The 13736-nt window shown below is 44.0% G+C and overlaps 1 protein-coding gene across 7 annotated transcripts in view; it reads right to left on the reverse strand.

Moving 5' to 3' along the window:
• Positions 1–13736, reverse strand: part of PKNOX2 (PBX/knotted 1 homeobox 2) — a 440472-nt gene that overhangs the window by 151936 nt on the left and 274800 nt on the right. Inside the window, exon 1 of one of the 7 annotated variants that reach the window (XM_081891023.1) lies at positions 7721–7853. The exons of the other annotated variants lie outside the window; for them this stretch is intronic. The gene's annotated coding sequence lies outside the window, so the exon portion shown is untranslated. Of the gene's footprint in view, positions 1–7720; positions 7854–13736 lie in introns of those variants that run through there. 7 annotated transcript variants of the gene reach the window in all.

Consider the following 13736-nt stretch of genomic DNA (forward strand, 5'->3'; position numbering starts at 1 on the left):
TTATGTTTCTTTTTTTAAAAATGGTTGTTGGGTCTTCTATTTTCGGGCTGCTATTTTTGACCTCCCCTCCTCCCACTGAATCCTGAAGTTTTCATAGCTTTGGTGCTGTTTTATGCCTTAGATGACGGAATGGTTTTGATTATTATTAATAAAGTACATTTTGAAAACAGGCTTGAAAAACAATGGGCTCATTAGAGAAGCATTCATTAGATCTTGTTGACATTAAACCCATTAGACCAATTAACATTCCATTAAATGGCACTGAGCCTTCCTCAGAGCACCAATGAGTTAATCTCTGCATCATGATAATTGCTCTGTGAGCATCTGAGAGGTGTATCCTCAAACGCCGGAATTAACGACAGGCCCTCCCCCCTGAGAAAAATAAACCAGGACTAATTGTGAAGCCTCAAGACACTCAGGGTAGGCAAAACAACAGATCTACACCATCTCCCTAGCAGTGGAGCAAATGTTTGCTTAAATCAATGACTGTATCATGTGTGAATGTTGCATTCTCCTCCGCTTAGAGCCATGCTGGTTGAGGCAGATGGGAGCTAGGAGTCCCACAACATCTGTAGAGCAAACTCTGATTTACAGGATCCCAAGTTTGTAGGAACATACAAGTTTGTGGGAACATGCAAGCAGGGCAGAAGAAGAAAAAATTACAATTATTCTAAGCAAAACTAGTAAAGTGTTGCGGCACCCTATATACACCACTCAAGGAAGCTTACATCAATCATCTAAAAATTACAATGTCATATGAGCAAGTAAAAAAAGAGAGGCATAGTCAGCTGGTATTTTTTTAAAAAACAGCCCCGCCCCTTCCAAAGCATTGTCTGCTTCATAAAACAGAAGATTGCTGGAATTAAAGAACCTTCAAATATGCTGAGGGAGGATGGAGCCAGCCACACACCACGGAGCAAGCTGCTCCATTAGCTGGATGCAGCCACCAAAAAGGCCCTGTCTCTAATCCCACCCAGCCATGGTTCCATCTTTGGCAGGACATGGAGAAAGGTTTCTGCTTCTCATCTTAAGGAATGGGCAGGGTGCTCTGAAAGGAAGTGATCCCTATGGTATTCTGGACTTAAGACATCTAGGGCTTTAAAGGTAATCCCCAAAACTTTGAATTGTAACTCAGAAGCAAGTGCAACTTTTGCAGGGTCGGTGTAACATGATCCCAAGGGCAGGCACCCACCAGGATCTTTGCAGCTACATCCTGGACCTAAAAAATGAGGACATTTATTGTGGCACAAGGTTTCATGAACTAGAGTCCTCTTCATCATACGCATGAAGTTTAGCGCATCTACTGAAGTGGACTCTGGCTCCATGAAAACTTATGCCATAGTAAATTTATTAGGATTGTATACAAAGTAGTTTTTAATCACTCATTCTGTTAGCTCTCTCATTCCCCTGTTTCTCCCAGTTACACTCTGGGTTTTCCACCAAGTCTCCAGAGCAGATTTGGGGAGGGCATGTGGCTAACATTTCCTTGGCACAATCATAAATCATAGTGCCAATGGAACATGGACATTGGATACCGTCCTTCGTCTTGTAAGATGCCACAAGACTCTTCCCACCCTTCCCTGCAACAGATTATCATAGCTACCTCTCTGGGAATTACTCAAAGAGCAGTTCTAAATCCTGACCTTATAAAAATAAAAAATAAAAAGAGGTTGAACTGTTCTTATCCAAAACAGAGTTTCATTCCAAGGCCTAATTTTATCCGTTGAGCATTTTTCTTCGTTTCTTTTCTTTTTTAAGGCACAAATTCTTTAGAGTTTAATTCATCTCTAGTTAATACAGCACTAATGAATTCTTGGCCATAAGCCCACATAGCTCTAAGTGAAGATAACGGCTATTCATATGCCGCAACTCTCAGCCGACTAAGAAGGATGAAAGTCCCACTGAACATTGTGGTAGTTACTTCCAAGTAGGAATGTTTAGGATGTGGGCTATCAAGGGCTGGTTCCAAAGAACCCCGAGTTTGAAAAACACCCAGAAACTTCAACAGGTGCAGAACACAAGAAACCAGCTTGTTAAAAGACCAAGGGCCATGAACATATTCGACCAGTGTTGGAAGATCTCCACCAGCTTCCAGTTTGTTTTCAGGCTCAATTCAAAGTGTTGATTTGGTCATTAAAACCCCAAAAACCTTCACCTTTACAGGGAACCAGACAAAGGGCCTTCTCGGTAGTGGCGCCCACCCTTCAGATGTGGAGGAAATAAGCAGCTATCTTCTCTTTAAAAGACATCTGAAGGCAGACCTGTTTAGGGAAATTTTTAATATTTAATGCTGTATTGTTTTTAACACTTGATTGGAAGCTGCCCAGAATGGCTGGGGAAACTCAGCCAGATGGGTGGGGTATAAATAATAAATTATTATTAATATTATTATTCACCAACTTGGTCTCCTTCCGATGTATTGGACTACACTTCCCATAAGCCTCACTCAGCACAACACTTTCCTCTTCTTCCCTTTATCAGCTACACCAATACCCTGAGTAATAGTGTGCAGGAACACAAAAGCCCAGGGAACCAAGGGAGTTTGCTACTACATGCTTATAACAATGTTTTAGAATGATAGCAAGGAGGTAAACAGCTGCAACTACTGACAGTAGGTTTCCTACTGGGGCTTTGATGCTGGTTCCTGACACCCAGATATAAATCTAATAGCTTAAAGAAACAAATAGTCACCAAATTAGAATTTATCAAATTGTGATCAAGCTGCTGTATTACAACTTAACAAGAAGTTCAGTTATACCTGTTTGGGGGATGAATGGAGACCATGGTTTCTTGTCCTATTAAAGCTGTTGATTCACTTAGCAATGCTAAGACGATTATGTCATCACCAATTACTGCTGTTGCGAAGGGTCACTGTGCTTATTTTGCATATAACTCCTATAATTGGATTGTCACAAACTTTTTGCATTTCATTACCATTTAATCCCAACCACTACGCTCACCTCTCTCATTTACACCTAGGTAAACTTGTCAGTTCAGGATTTCACTTCATGCATCTGCGGGAAGCTTATGCCATAATTAATTTGTTACTCTTTAGACTGCCTCAAGATTCTTTCCTGTTTTCCCCCCCTTTCCTGTTTCCCTTAAACCGGCATCTCTGAAATCCCCACAGTTGCTTACTCTCCTCGAAGCCAGGAGAAGAAGTGGGAGGAAAGTTGCTCAAGCGAGCAGAGCAGCTTCTAGCAACTACGTTCAGTTTAATTGTGGAGAACCACAGGTTTCCTCTGGGCGAAAAGGAAAAAAGAAAGAGGGGGAGCGAGTCAAATTGGCTCCAAGCCAAAGGCCAGGCGGAACAACTCTGTCTTACAGGCCCTGCAGTAAGAAGTCAGATCCCGCAAGGCCCTGGTCTCATGAGGCAGAGCGTTCCACCAGACTGGAGCCAGTGTTGAAAAGGCCCTGGCTCTGGTTGAAGCTAATCTAACTTCCTTAGAGTCCAGGACCTTTAGGGTGTTGCTATTTATGGACCTTAAGGTCCTCCGTGGGGCATACTGGGAGAGGCGGTCCCGTAGGTACAAGGGTCCTAGGCCGCGAAGGGCTTTAAAGGTCAAAAGCAGCACCTTATATCTAACCCTGTAGTCCACCGGGAGCCAGTGCAGCTGGAAAAGCACTGGGTGAATACGCTCCCATGGCAGAAACCCCACGAGGAGCCTCGCTGCAGCATTCTGCACCTGCTGGAGTTTCTGGGACTCCAGATGTGTTTTCTTTCCAGTTTCAGGTGCTTCTCTAATGCGGAACAGGAAAAGAAGCTTGTGCTGCCTTTCTGTCTGAGATTCAGTCTTTACCCCCTAACTTATTTTATTACATAAGGTGGGGAGCCAAACTTGGGGGCCAAACATGGTCCCCATCTCTCTGTCTGGCCCTCGGGACTCACCCCAGGCCACCCCCTCTTTGGCCACACCCTATCTCCCTAAGCCGCACCCCTCAGCAGTCTTACATTTCTCTCTGTCCCTGCCTGTGATGGCCTGGGATTTGGACTCGGATGCTGAACCTGAGGGATCCCAGCCTGCACAGGATTCCCTCCTCCAGAACCAGCAGAAAACCGGTGGCATTCAAGTTATTGTGGGATCACAGTTCCCATCATCCTTGACCAAGCTGGTTGAGCCTGATGGGAGTTGGAGTCCAACAACGTTGGGAGGGTCACAGGTTCTGCCCGCAACGGAAAGTGTACAATCCCAGAGTTAGTCACATCAAATGACCAGAATAACTGTATTTTCCAGTTTAAAATCTGATGGTCTTACAAGGGGGAATTCCTCACCCTATACTGTAAGATTTTTGGCCTCCTTAGTCCTTTTTAAATATAATTTGCGGGGCGGGCTTATGAAGATGCCCTGTCTATAGGAGATGCCCTCAGGCTTTTAGGCATGGGTCAATAAAACTACGTGCTGATAGAGGGGATTAGCTAACAGCTTTGTAACATCTTGAACTTTTGAGTTCCTTTACTTTTAAACTATGAATTCTGTACTTTCTTTTTTCCCTGGGTACTAATTTCCTCACCTTGAGTTCTACCTGCCTCTTGTTCGAACCTTCCGCACAGGAAAATTGCAAAGGCTGACATATTGATGGTTGAATTTTATGTGAACCGCCTTAGGAAGAGTTTTATTGTCAGAGGGCGGTACAGATATTTATTAAATCGATCGATATTGCATTTTTATTTCCGTGAAAGGTTTTGTCTCCTGATTTATTTTAAGCAGTTGGATTAGGTCAGTTTTATTTGTTTCATGGATTGATCAATAGTTTTCATTTATTTACCTACTGATATGGCTACTTGTAATTGTTCCTATTATGCTTTTTGAACTGTTACATTTATTACCATTCGTCTGATGTGTTTGGAGCCACTTCAGGCATGCAAATAAAAGGATGATTTTGAAGAAACATCTACTGTCCAGGATCTCTTGTAGAATTTTAAAAAAACAAAAAAACCATTAAGAACATTTGTATTGTTTTATGGTATTTTCTGCTCTGCATTGATATATTTCACATGATTTATACCTATTTTTTAATGAATAAAATATAAATAAATAGAAAGAGCCAGGCCAGATCAGAGTAAAAGTCTATCTAGTTCAGTACATTGTGTCCCATAACTGGCTAAGCAGATGTCTCTGGGAAGTCCAAAAGGAGGTAGAGATGGAGAAATGTTTCACTTTCAGTTTCTTCCACTTTCTCACTTTTCCATCTTAAATTCAGTTCTTCATATTTCAACAGCCACTTGCAGTTAAAAAGCAACACAAAGCTCCTCATGAAAATTTGTCAGCATTTTAGTGTGCGTTTCTCCTATTGAACACACCATTGTATGCTTTCAGCGCCTGTACTCATTCCTGCAAGCAATTCTCCATAATCTTAGGCATTTTTGTATGTACAGTGGTACCTCGGTTTACAAACTTAATCCGTTCCGGAAGTCCATTCTTAAACCAAAGCCATTCTTAAACCGAGGTGCGCTTTCCCTAATGAGGCCTCCCACCACCAGTGCCCTTCCACCATCCGGCTTCCATTCATAGACTAAGGTAAAGTTTGCTAACCGGGATACTACTTCCGGTTTTGCGGAGTTCTTATACCGAATAGTTCGTAAACAGGGCTGTTCTTAAACGGAGGTACCACTGTACAGGGGATGCTTGGTTTGCGAACGTGATCTGTGCGGGATGCATAGTCACAAACCGCAGCAGCGCATCTGTGCATGCGTGGGTTGCCATTCGGTGCTTCTGCGCATGTTCAAAGCACGATTTAGTGCTTCTGCACATGCGTGACCGCCGAAACCAGGAAGTAACCCATTCTGGTACTTCCAGTTTTTTGGCAGTCCGTAACCCGAAAAAACGCAACCTGAAGCGTCTGTAAACAGAGGCAAGACTGTATATGCATGTTGGTACACACTGCTTGGCCGGAGAACTGCATTGCAAAATTTGGAGGAGTGCAAATTTCAAAGGATAGTTCACGTTTCTCTTTGCGCATTGGTTCAAGAAGAGCGAATTTGGTAGTTTCTCATTAAAATGGGAAAAAACCCCTAATCTGCACCCCCAACCCTAAAAGCAGGGCAGGGGCAACAGTTCTCTCCCACTTGTGATCAGTTGCAACTGGCATTCAGTAGCATATTGTCTCTGATACTAGAATATTGTATGCTGGTCTCTGGGAAATCTAGAAAGGCTTTATCATCACTAAGTGAACTTTTCAAATATCTTGCTCTTTAGAACTCTAGAAGAATAACCTGTAACTCAAGTTGCTTTTGGAAAGCAAGGAGCAGAACTCCCCTCCAGCAACTTGGTGCCCCCCCAATCTTCTTATGCTTTCTAAGTGGGGAGGGATGTGATCCTGACAAAGAAGAGGAATGTGACACCTGCATTATACATTCAAAGCACGGTGATATCATTTTTAAAAAGTCATGGCTTGCTCCCAAAAGAATATTGGGAGCTGTAGTTTGTTCAAGGTTCTGAGAGTTGTTAGGGGACAGAGCTACAATTCCCAGAGTAGTTTAATAATCAGTCCCAGGGAACTCTGGGAACTGCAGCTCTGTGAGGACAAAGGGTCCTCTTAACAACTCCAAGCATCTTTAACTAATTACTGGTGACTGGGAGTGGCTGCCGAGACCACATAACACCAGTCCTGAAAGACCTACCTTGGCTCCCGGTACGTTTCTGGGCACAATTCAAAGTGTTGGCGATGACCTTTAAAGCCCTAAACAGCCTCAGCCCAGTATACCTGAAGGAGCGTCTCCACCCCCATCGTCTAGCCTGGGCACTGAGGTCCAGCACCAAGGGCCTTCTGGCGGTTCCCTCACTGAGAGAAGCGAGGTTACAGGAAACCAGGCAGAGGGCCTTCTCGGTAGTGGCACCCACCCTGTGGTACGCCCTCCCACCAGATGTCATGGCTTCTAATATTTGATGAATTATTGTATTTTAATATTTTGAGTGGCAGAGTAAACCCAGCCAGATGGGTGGGCTATAAATAAATTATTATTATTATTATTATTATTATTATTATTATTATTATTATTATTATTATTACAGCGCTAGGATACTTTGGGGAGAAGCCATGGCTGCTTAAAGGGTTATAATAGTGCTTAAGATGTATAGTGCAGATGGAGCTCAAGAAAACCGAGCAAAAAACCAAACGAAACCAAAAAATATTTATGTGGAAAGAGGAAGCTAAAAGCCAGACTACTATTATTTCTTATCTACTTGGTTATACATTACACAGGGAGGCAGGGAAATGAAGCTGCAGAGGAAGCCAGTATCAAATGAAAGAGAACGGAGGTTGGATGGATGTTTCTGGGGACAGAAATCTATAAGTTAATGCAACGGATAGAATTCTACATTCCTTTGGGTTCTCTTATTGGTGCATTGTGAAAAATAGAGGAAAAACCAATTTCCTTGCATGGAGAGAACCCCTTTTCCCTGCAGAATCCTGCAGTAAAATTTAGTTTTCAGCTGAACAGGCTCCAATGTATACATCTCTTCAAGGGTAATATTGAGCAATACCATTTGTTTTGCCACCATGAATGTTGTTTCCTGCATTCTGAATACTGACATAAACAGAAGGAAGCAAAATGCCGCTTGGCTGCGTGTCAGAGAAATATTTCTCATCAGGTGCAGCACAGGATACCTACCCTCCCCAGAAATATCCACTTGGGATATAAAATGGCATTTAGGAAGCAAGTAAAAACTATTTTATTTCCCCAGAGCTTTTGGATAGCAACTTCACTGTGTTCTGTTACCTTTGACTGTGACCTGTTTAACTTTTTTCACTGTTTTCTCCTTTCACCAAAGTATGGACTGTTCCAGAGATTGCTGATTTGTATGGCTCTTTTAAGAATTTGTCATCTGCTGCTTGGTTTTAAAGATCCTGAAAATGTTTTAGACAAATCGCCGCCCTTTATTAGTAAATTCGGTGCCCTGATGGCAACAGAAAGGCATTTTGTTCACAGTTGCCACACAACACCTGTTCTGCACTTGTGAGGAATTGGTTGTTCATCGTGGCATCACTCACTCTTCCTTCACAGTTGAATTAAATAGAAAATTGTCCAGTAGCACCTAAGAGATCAACTAAGTTTGTTCTGGGTATAAGCTTTTGTGTGCTTGCACACTTCTTCAGATACACTGAAACAGAAGTCACCAGACCCTTATATATAGCGGGAGGGTGGAGTGGGGTTTTTCTATCTATAGATTTGAAGAAGTTGCTGAATTACATCTTATTACTAAACTGAAAACTATGGAGAGACCTGGTCTGAATTGGATTCTTGTCTCGTTACATATGCTAAAGCTATTTTTGACCATCCGCATACTACCCCTTGCTTTTTCCTGTAGGACTAATTGCAGTCATTAACCATCGTCAACAGCTTTACCATACCCATTGAGTCAATCACCCATCTCCCACTACCCTTCTGAGAAATACCCCACCCCACCCTCCCACTATATCTAAGGGTCTGGTGACTTCTGTTTCAGTGTGTCTGAAGAAGTGTGCATGCACACGAAAGCTTATACCCAGAGCAAACTTAGTTGGTCTCTAAAGTGCTACTGGACAATTTTTTATTTATTTCGACTGTGTCAAACCAAAACGGCTACCTACCTGAATCTTCCTCCACAGTTACTGGTTGTGGCATGCTGTGCATTGTGTGATGTCTTGTTGTTTATGTGCAAGTGCTTAAACGCATGTGCACTAAAGAAAAAGTGCACCTGTGGATTTAACTTCTATGGAGGGAGCTGAATTCAAGACAGAAACCTCCAGTAACTCCCCCTAACAAAATTTTAATAAGGCAACCCCCAAGATTAAAAAAAAAACCGGAAGGGAAAAGGGACCATGTTATATTTTTCCTTTTTGCACTGGGAGCTATCCCTGGTAAATAGGAGTACCTGGAATCTTTGGATCACAGGTGTACATGGTTAGGATGGGATTGTACATTAGATAGCTTTGCGTGTTGCATAGGTCACTTCCAAAAAGGAGAGGATCCCTTTTGTGTGTCATCACCAAGGATACAACTGATGGAAAATATTTGAAAACAAACCCAACCCTTCCACTGAGCGGATGATGCTAGATTTCTCATGGGACGTGTTAAGTCCTCCGACTCCCTCCAGGATTAAACCTCTCAGCTAAGGCTGGTGCATTCAAGGACTGGTTGCAAAGCATCATAACAGCTAATCTCATGTGGGAAAGGAGAGACAGCTCAGTGCTTCAACAGTTTAGACGTGTGGGTTAGATACACAGCATCAGAAATATGACGGGCACTTCTGTGGACAGGGCTTTTAGTTTGTGGAGCGACCTCTGCTTCTTGCACACCATGGTGTGCCTTTACTAGGGATGGGGTAGAAATTAGGTTCAGTTTGCATTTAAAGGTAAACCTTTAAGTGGGGACGCCATTTTGTGGTTCACCTTGGGTGCCAAACAAGGGTGCCAGCCCTTGTTCTCCCTTGTAGAACTCAGTAGGGAGGAAGACAGGAAGAAAACTGGAATTAGTTGGCTCAGCCTGTCATTCACTCTGGCTCCACCTATCGTCAGCTCTGGCTCCTCCTCCTACCAGTCTCGATGAAAGTTAGCGGCTGCTGCAGAACTGTCTGCAGCAATAGTAGGAAGCTTAATGGTGATAAAATATTGCCCTGTTGTTGGCCTTCTGCATCCTACTTCGGTCCATCTTCATGCCCACAATGTGTTTACATTTTGATAGGTTTATCATCAATGTGGGTGGGCAGAAGTCAGTAAACCTATACAGATGTGCAGAAGAACAGATGTTGAAGCATTCCCTGTCCTGAGGAACCAAATAGCCACAGACAGGATGAAATGATGACCTTCCACCTCAGGTTTTGGGTTTCTTTTTTTGCTTTTTGTTTTGTATATTCCAGAGGGTGGCAGTATGGCACATTATTTAATTGTCTCGTGTACCATAAATGTGTTCCCTAAATCACAGCCCCTAAACACCCCAAGCTACTAAATCACAGGGCCTCGTGTCATAGGATTTACAGCTCTGGGTGTTTTTAGAGAATTCAACTTATAGTCAAATATAAAAACAAATAAAAATGAGAGACAGCTGTTGCTGATAACGCTATATTTATCTTTGGGACACAAATTCGCTTTGCTGCAATAAATATGCCAGGAAACAGCATTCTGTTTGCTAGAAAGATTTGGACAGCTCTCTCTCACTGAGAACCTTCAGCTATGAATCTTGAAATAACGGTGTAAAGCTGTCACCAATTTCATGTGGCTCCATGGATGTATCTGAAGAAAAAATACACATGATGAGTTCTGCAAAATCCATGAAGGGCTGAGAAAGAGTTTTGTTTCATCAGCCTGGTGTTAGGCACACAGAGAGGGGGTGGAGGGGGGAAAGGAAAAGACAAATAAACTGGACCAATCCAAGCAGCACATGGTTGAAGCAGAGCAAAACAGAAGAGATCCATCCTGCAACTATGGTCACAACTGCACCATACATTCAAAGCACTGGTATACTACCTCAACAGTCATAAAAGGTAAAGGTAAAGGTACCCCTGCCCATATGGGCCAGTCTTGACAGACTCTGGGGTTGTGCGCCCATCTCACTTAAGAGGCCAGGGGCCAGTGCTGTCCGGAGACACATCCGGGTCACGTGGCCAGCGTGACAAAGCTGCATCTGGTGAGCCAGCGCAGCACACGGAAACGCCGTTTACCTTCCTGCCAGTAAGCGGTTCCTATTTATCTACTTGCACCTGGGGGTGCTTTCGAACTGCTAGTTTGGCAGGCGCTGGGACCGAGCAACGGGAGCGCACCCCGCCGCGGGGATTCGAACCACCGACCTTTCGATCAGCAAGCCCTAGGCGCTGAGGCTTTAACCCACAGCGCCACCCGCGTCCCATCTCAACAGTCATGGCTTCCCCCAAATCATTCTGCGAGATATAGTTTGCTAAGGGTGAAGGGAATGGTTGCTCTGTGGGGGAGTAAACTAGAGTTCCCAGGATTTTCACGACTGTTGAAGTGGTATGCATGTACATTAAATGTATGGCTGTGACCTGAGGGTTGAACTGAGGGAATCTGGAGCACGAACATACTGAAAGGCAGGTGGAGAAGGACTTTGTGTGATGTCAGGATGTGGTTTTTGGTCAGTGATCCTTTGGCATCTTGACAGACAATGGAGTGTGCCTCTGGGGGTGAAGTTAAACCACACTGCCACAGCCTAGGACCCTCGTACCTACGGGTTCGCCTCTCCCGGTATGCCCTATGGAGGACCTTAAGGTCCATAAATAGCAACACCCTAGGGGTCCCGGGCCCTAAGGAAGTTAGATTAGCCTCAGCCAGAGCCAGGGCCTTTTCAACACTGGCTCTGGCCTGGTGGAACGCTCTGTCTCATGAGACCAGGGCCCTGCAGGATCTGATTTCTTTTCGCAGGGCCTGTAACAGTTGTTCCGCCTGGCCTTCGGCTTGAAAACAATTTGATTCCCTCCCCCTTTTCTTTTTTCCTTTCTCCTTCTGTGATGGAACTCCTATCTGGGGACTTCCCTGACTTTTTTCTGGCCTATGTAGGACCAGTCTGGAAAGTTAGCCTTGGTGAAGACTTGACGTTTTCATCCCCAAAAAAGTTTTTGATTTGAGTTTCCATTGAAATGAGGCTGTATTTTAATATTTTAATGTTGTATTTTTATCTTGTTTTTAAGTTGTATTTCAATCAATTTGTTTTTATGTCAGGTGTTAGCCGCCCTGAGCCTGGTCTTGGCTGGGGAGGGCGGGGTATAAATATTATTATTATTATTATTATTATTATTATTATTATTATTATTATTATTATCAGCAGCACCGAAGGACCTCCCCAGGGCACATGCCTGTGTGGAGCTCCTAGGCTGCCCAGATTACAAGACCCCCCTCTTAGCCTCACTGGTGTGGTCTCCAAAGGAAAGCAGAGCAAAATATCTGGCACCAGCTTGGCTGAAGGAGTTGCCAAGACTTGCCTTTTCTTCTCCTGAAGACATCCCACAAGGCAGCAGGTATGAACACTGGGACAATGTCCCTATTTTCACCTGAGTAAAGATGGAGGGTTTGGGAATAAGAACGCTCACTTTATGCTAATTATTATATGCATTAATTCGCACAGTCACATGCACGCTCAGATTGGAGGCCCACGTTGCTCTGTACCAGGGTCTGCAGGTGTTTCTGGACAACATCTCCTATCAACCCTGACCATTGGCCCAGCAACATGTGGACCACCACAGATTCCCCACTCCAGTCTGGAATTCACCAGCCCAACATGCCCTAGCCTTGATCAGAAAGACCAGGACGCATCTGTCATTAGCTGGAAAGTAAAAGCCAGGAGGAGAACAGAAGCAACATTCACGACAGAAACAGACCAATCTTGGCTTTATCCCTTTAGCTCATAATGCAGAAAAATCTAAAGTACAGCTGGCAACTGGCCGAGCCCAGCTCTCATAACTGATGATTGTTCACGTTTAGCCAAAAGTGACCTCTAGAGATCCTTACCCAGAACTTTAATTCATCTGCAGGAATGGCAGCACTGAGAGAAACGAGTCTCATACCCATTTTGTGTTTAGTTCCTGTTGATTAACGGCATGACTTCATACAACAGTGAGGGGGGAAGTAAAAAATGCCCAGTTGGAATATAAGCTGCTGAATCACTCCGAAAGAAAATACAGCTGAGAGGGCTGGCTGCAGATGCCTGTGAACGGCATCTATTTGTAATGCATGCCACTCCAAGTGGTACAATTATGGATATCGGTAGGTTTCATTCATTCCCCTTCTCATTTGTGTCTACATCCAAACACACCGAGGGCAGGATTCCAGGCAGTGGCGGAGCATATGCCCACACTGCCCAAGGTGGGCATGCTCCTGAGGTGTGGGGCATGGAGGGTGCCCTCCCAAGCACGGGGTAGCCGATCAGGTGCATGGTGAGACAAGCGTGCCCTGCAGCCGAGGGTAGAGAGAGCCGGCCACAGGGTGGAGTGAGCCACCGATGGCAGACATTCGGCATGCCACTGACCCGCAACTGCCAAATGTCACCACCCTCAGCGAAGACACCCGGGGAGGGCCACCCCCGCCCTGATTCCAGGTCCTCACTCAGCAGGTTGAGCAGGATAGCTCTCAAATGCAACAGAGCTGCCTTTACCACCTTTATGGACATTAAAATCTTAATGGGCTCTGCAGAGTCTGTAATTACCTAACTGCATTTCTGCACAGGCTGCCTCTGCCTGAAAAAGTTAGGCAGGTGGCAACTACAGAAAAGGGCCTTTTTGGTGGTGGTGACCCACATATGGAAGACTCTCCTTGGAGAGGTTCATCTGCACCTTTCTCTGCTAAGTTTTAGGTGCCAAGTTAAGGGCCTTTATTAGTGAAGCAATAGAAGAAGAAGAAGAGTTTGGATTTGATATCCCGCTTTATCACTACCCGAAGGAGTCTCAAAGTGGCTAACATTCTCCTTTCCCTTCCTCTCCCACAACAAACACTCTGTGAGGTGAGTGAGGCTGAGAGACTTCAGAGAAGTGTGACTAACCCAAATATATATATCCAAATACTTTACAAACAGTTCTATCCAACTCTAATGGAAACTTTATTCTTTTACAAACTTTGAATTCTAAATGGATACATTGTTCTTTACAAACATTCAAATTTGTGTCCTTCATCTTTAACCTTTACTTAAATATATATGCCTCACTTACGTATAAAATAGAAAATGCATTCATTTTAGGAAGATATGGACGTTTCCTCTAGCACACAACTAGAGCCCAGCAGGCTTGTTCTTGGGCTCCAGTTAAAAGCATCAT

The sequence above is a fragment of the Podarcis melisellensis genome, assembly GCF_964234715.1.
Source record: "Podarcis melisellensis genome assembly, chromosome: 15".
NCBI lineage: Eukaryota > Metazoa > Chordata > Lepidosauria > Squamata > Lacertidae > Podarcis > Podarcis melisellensis.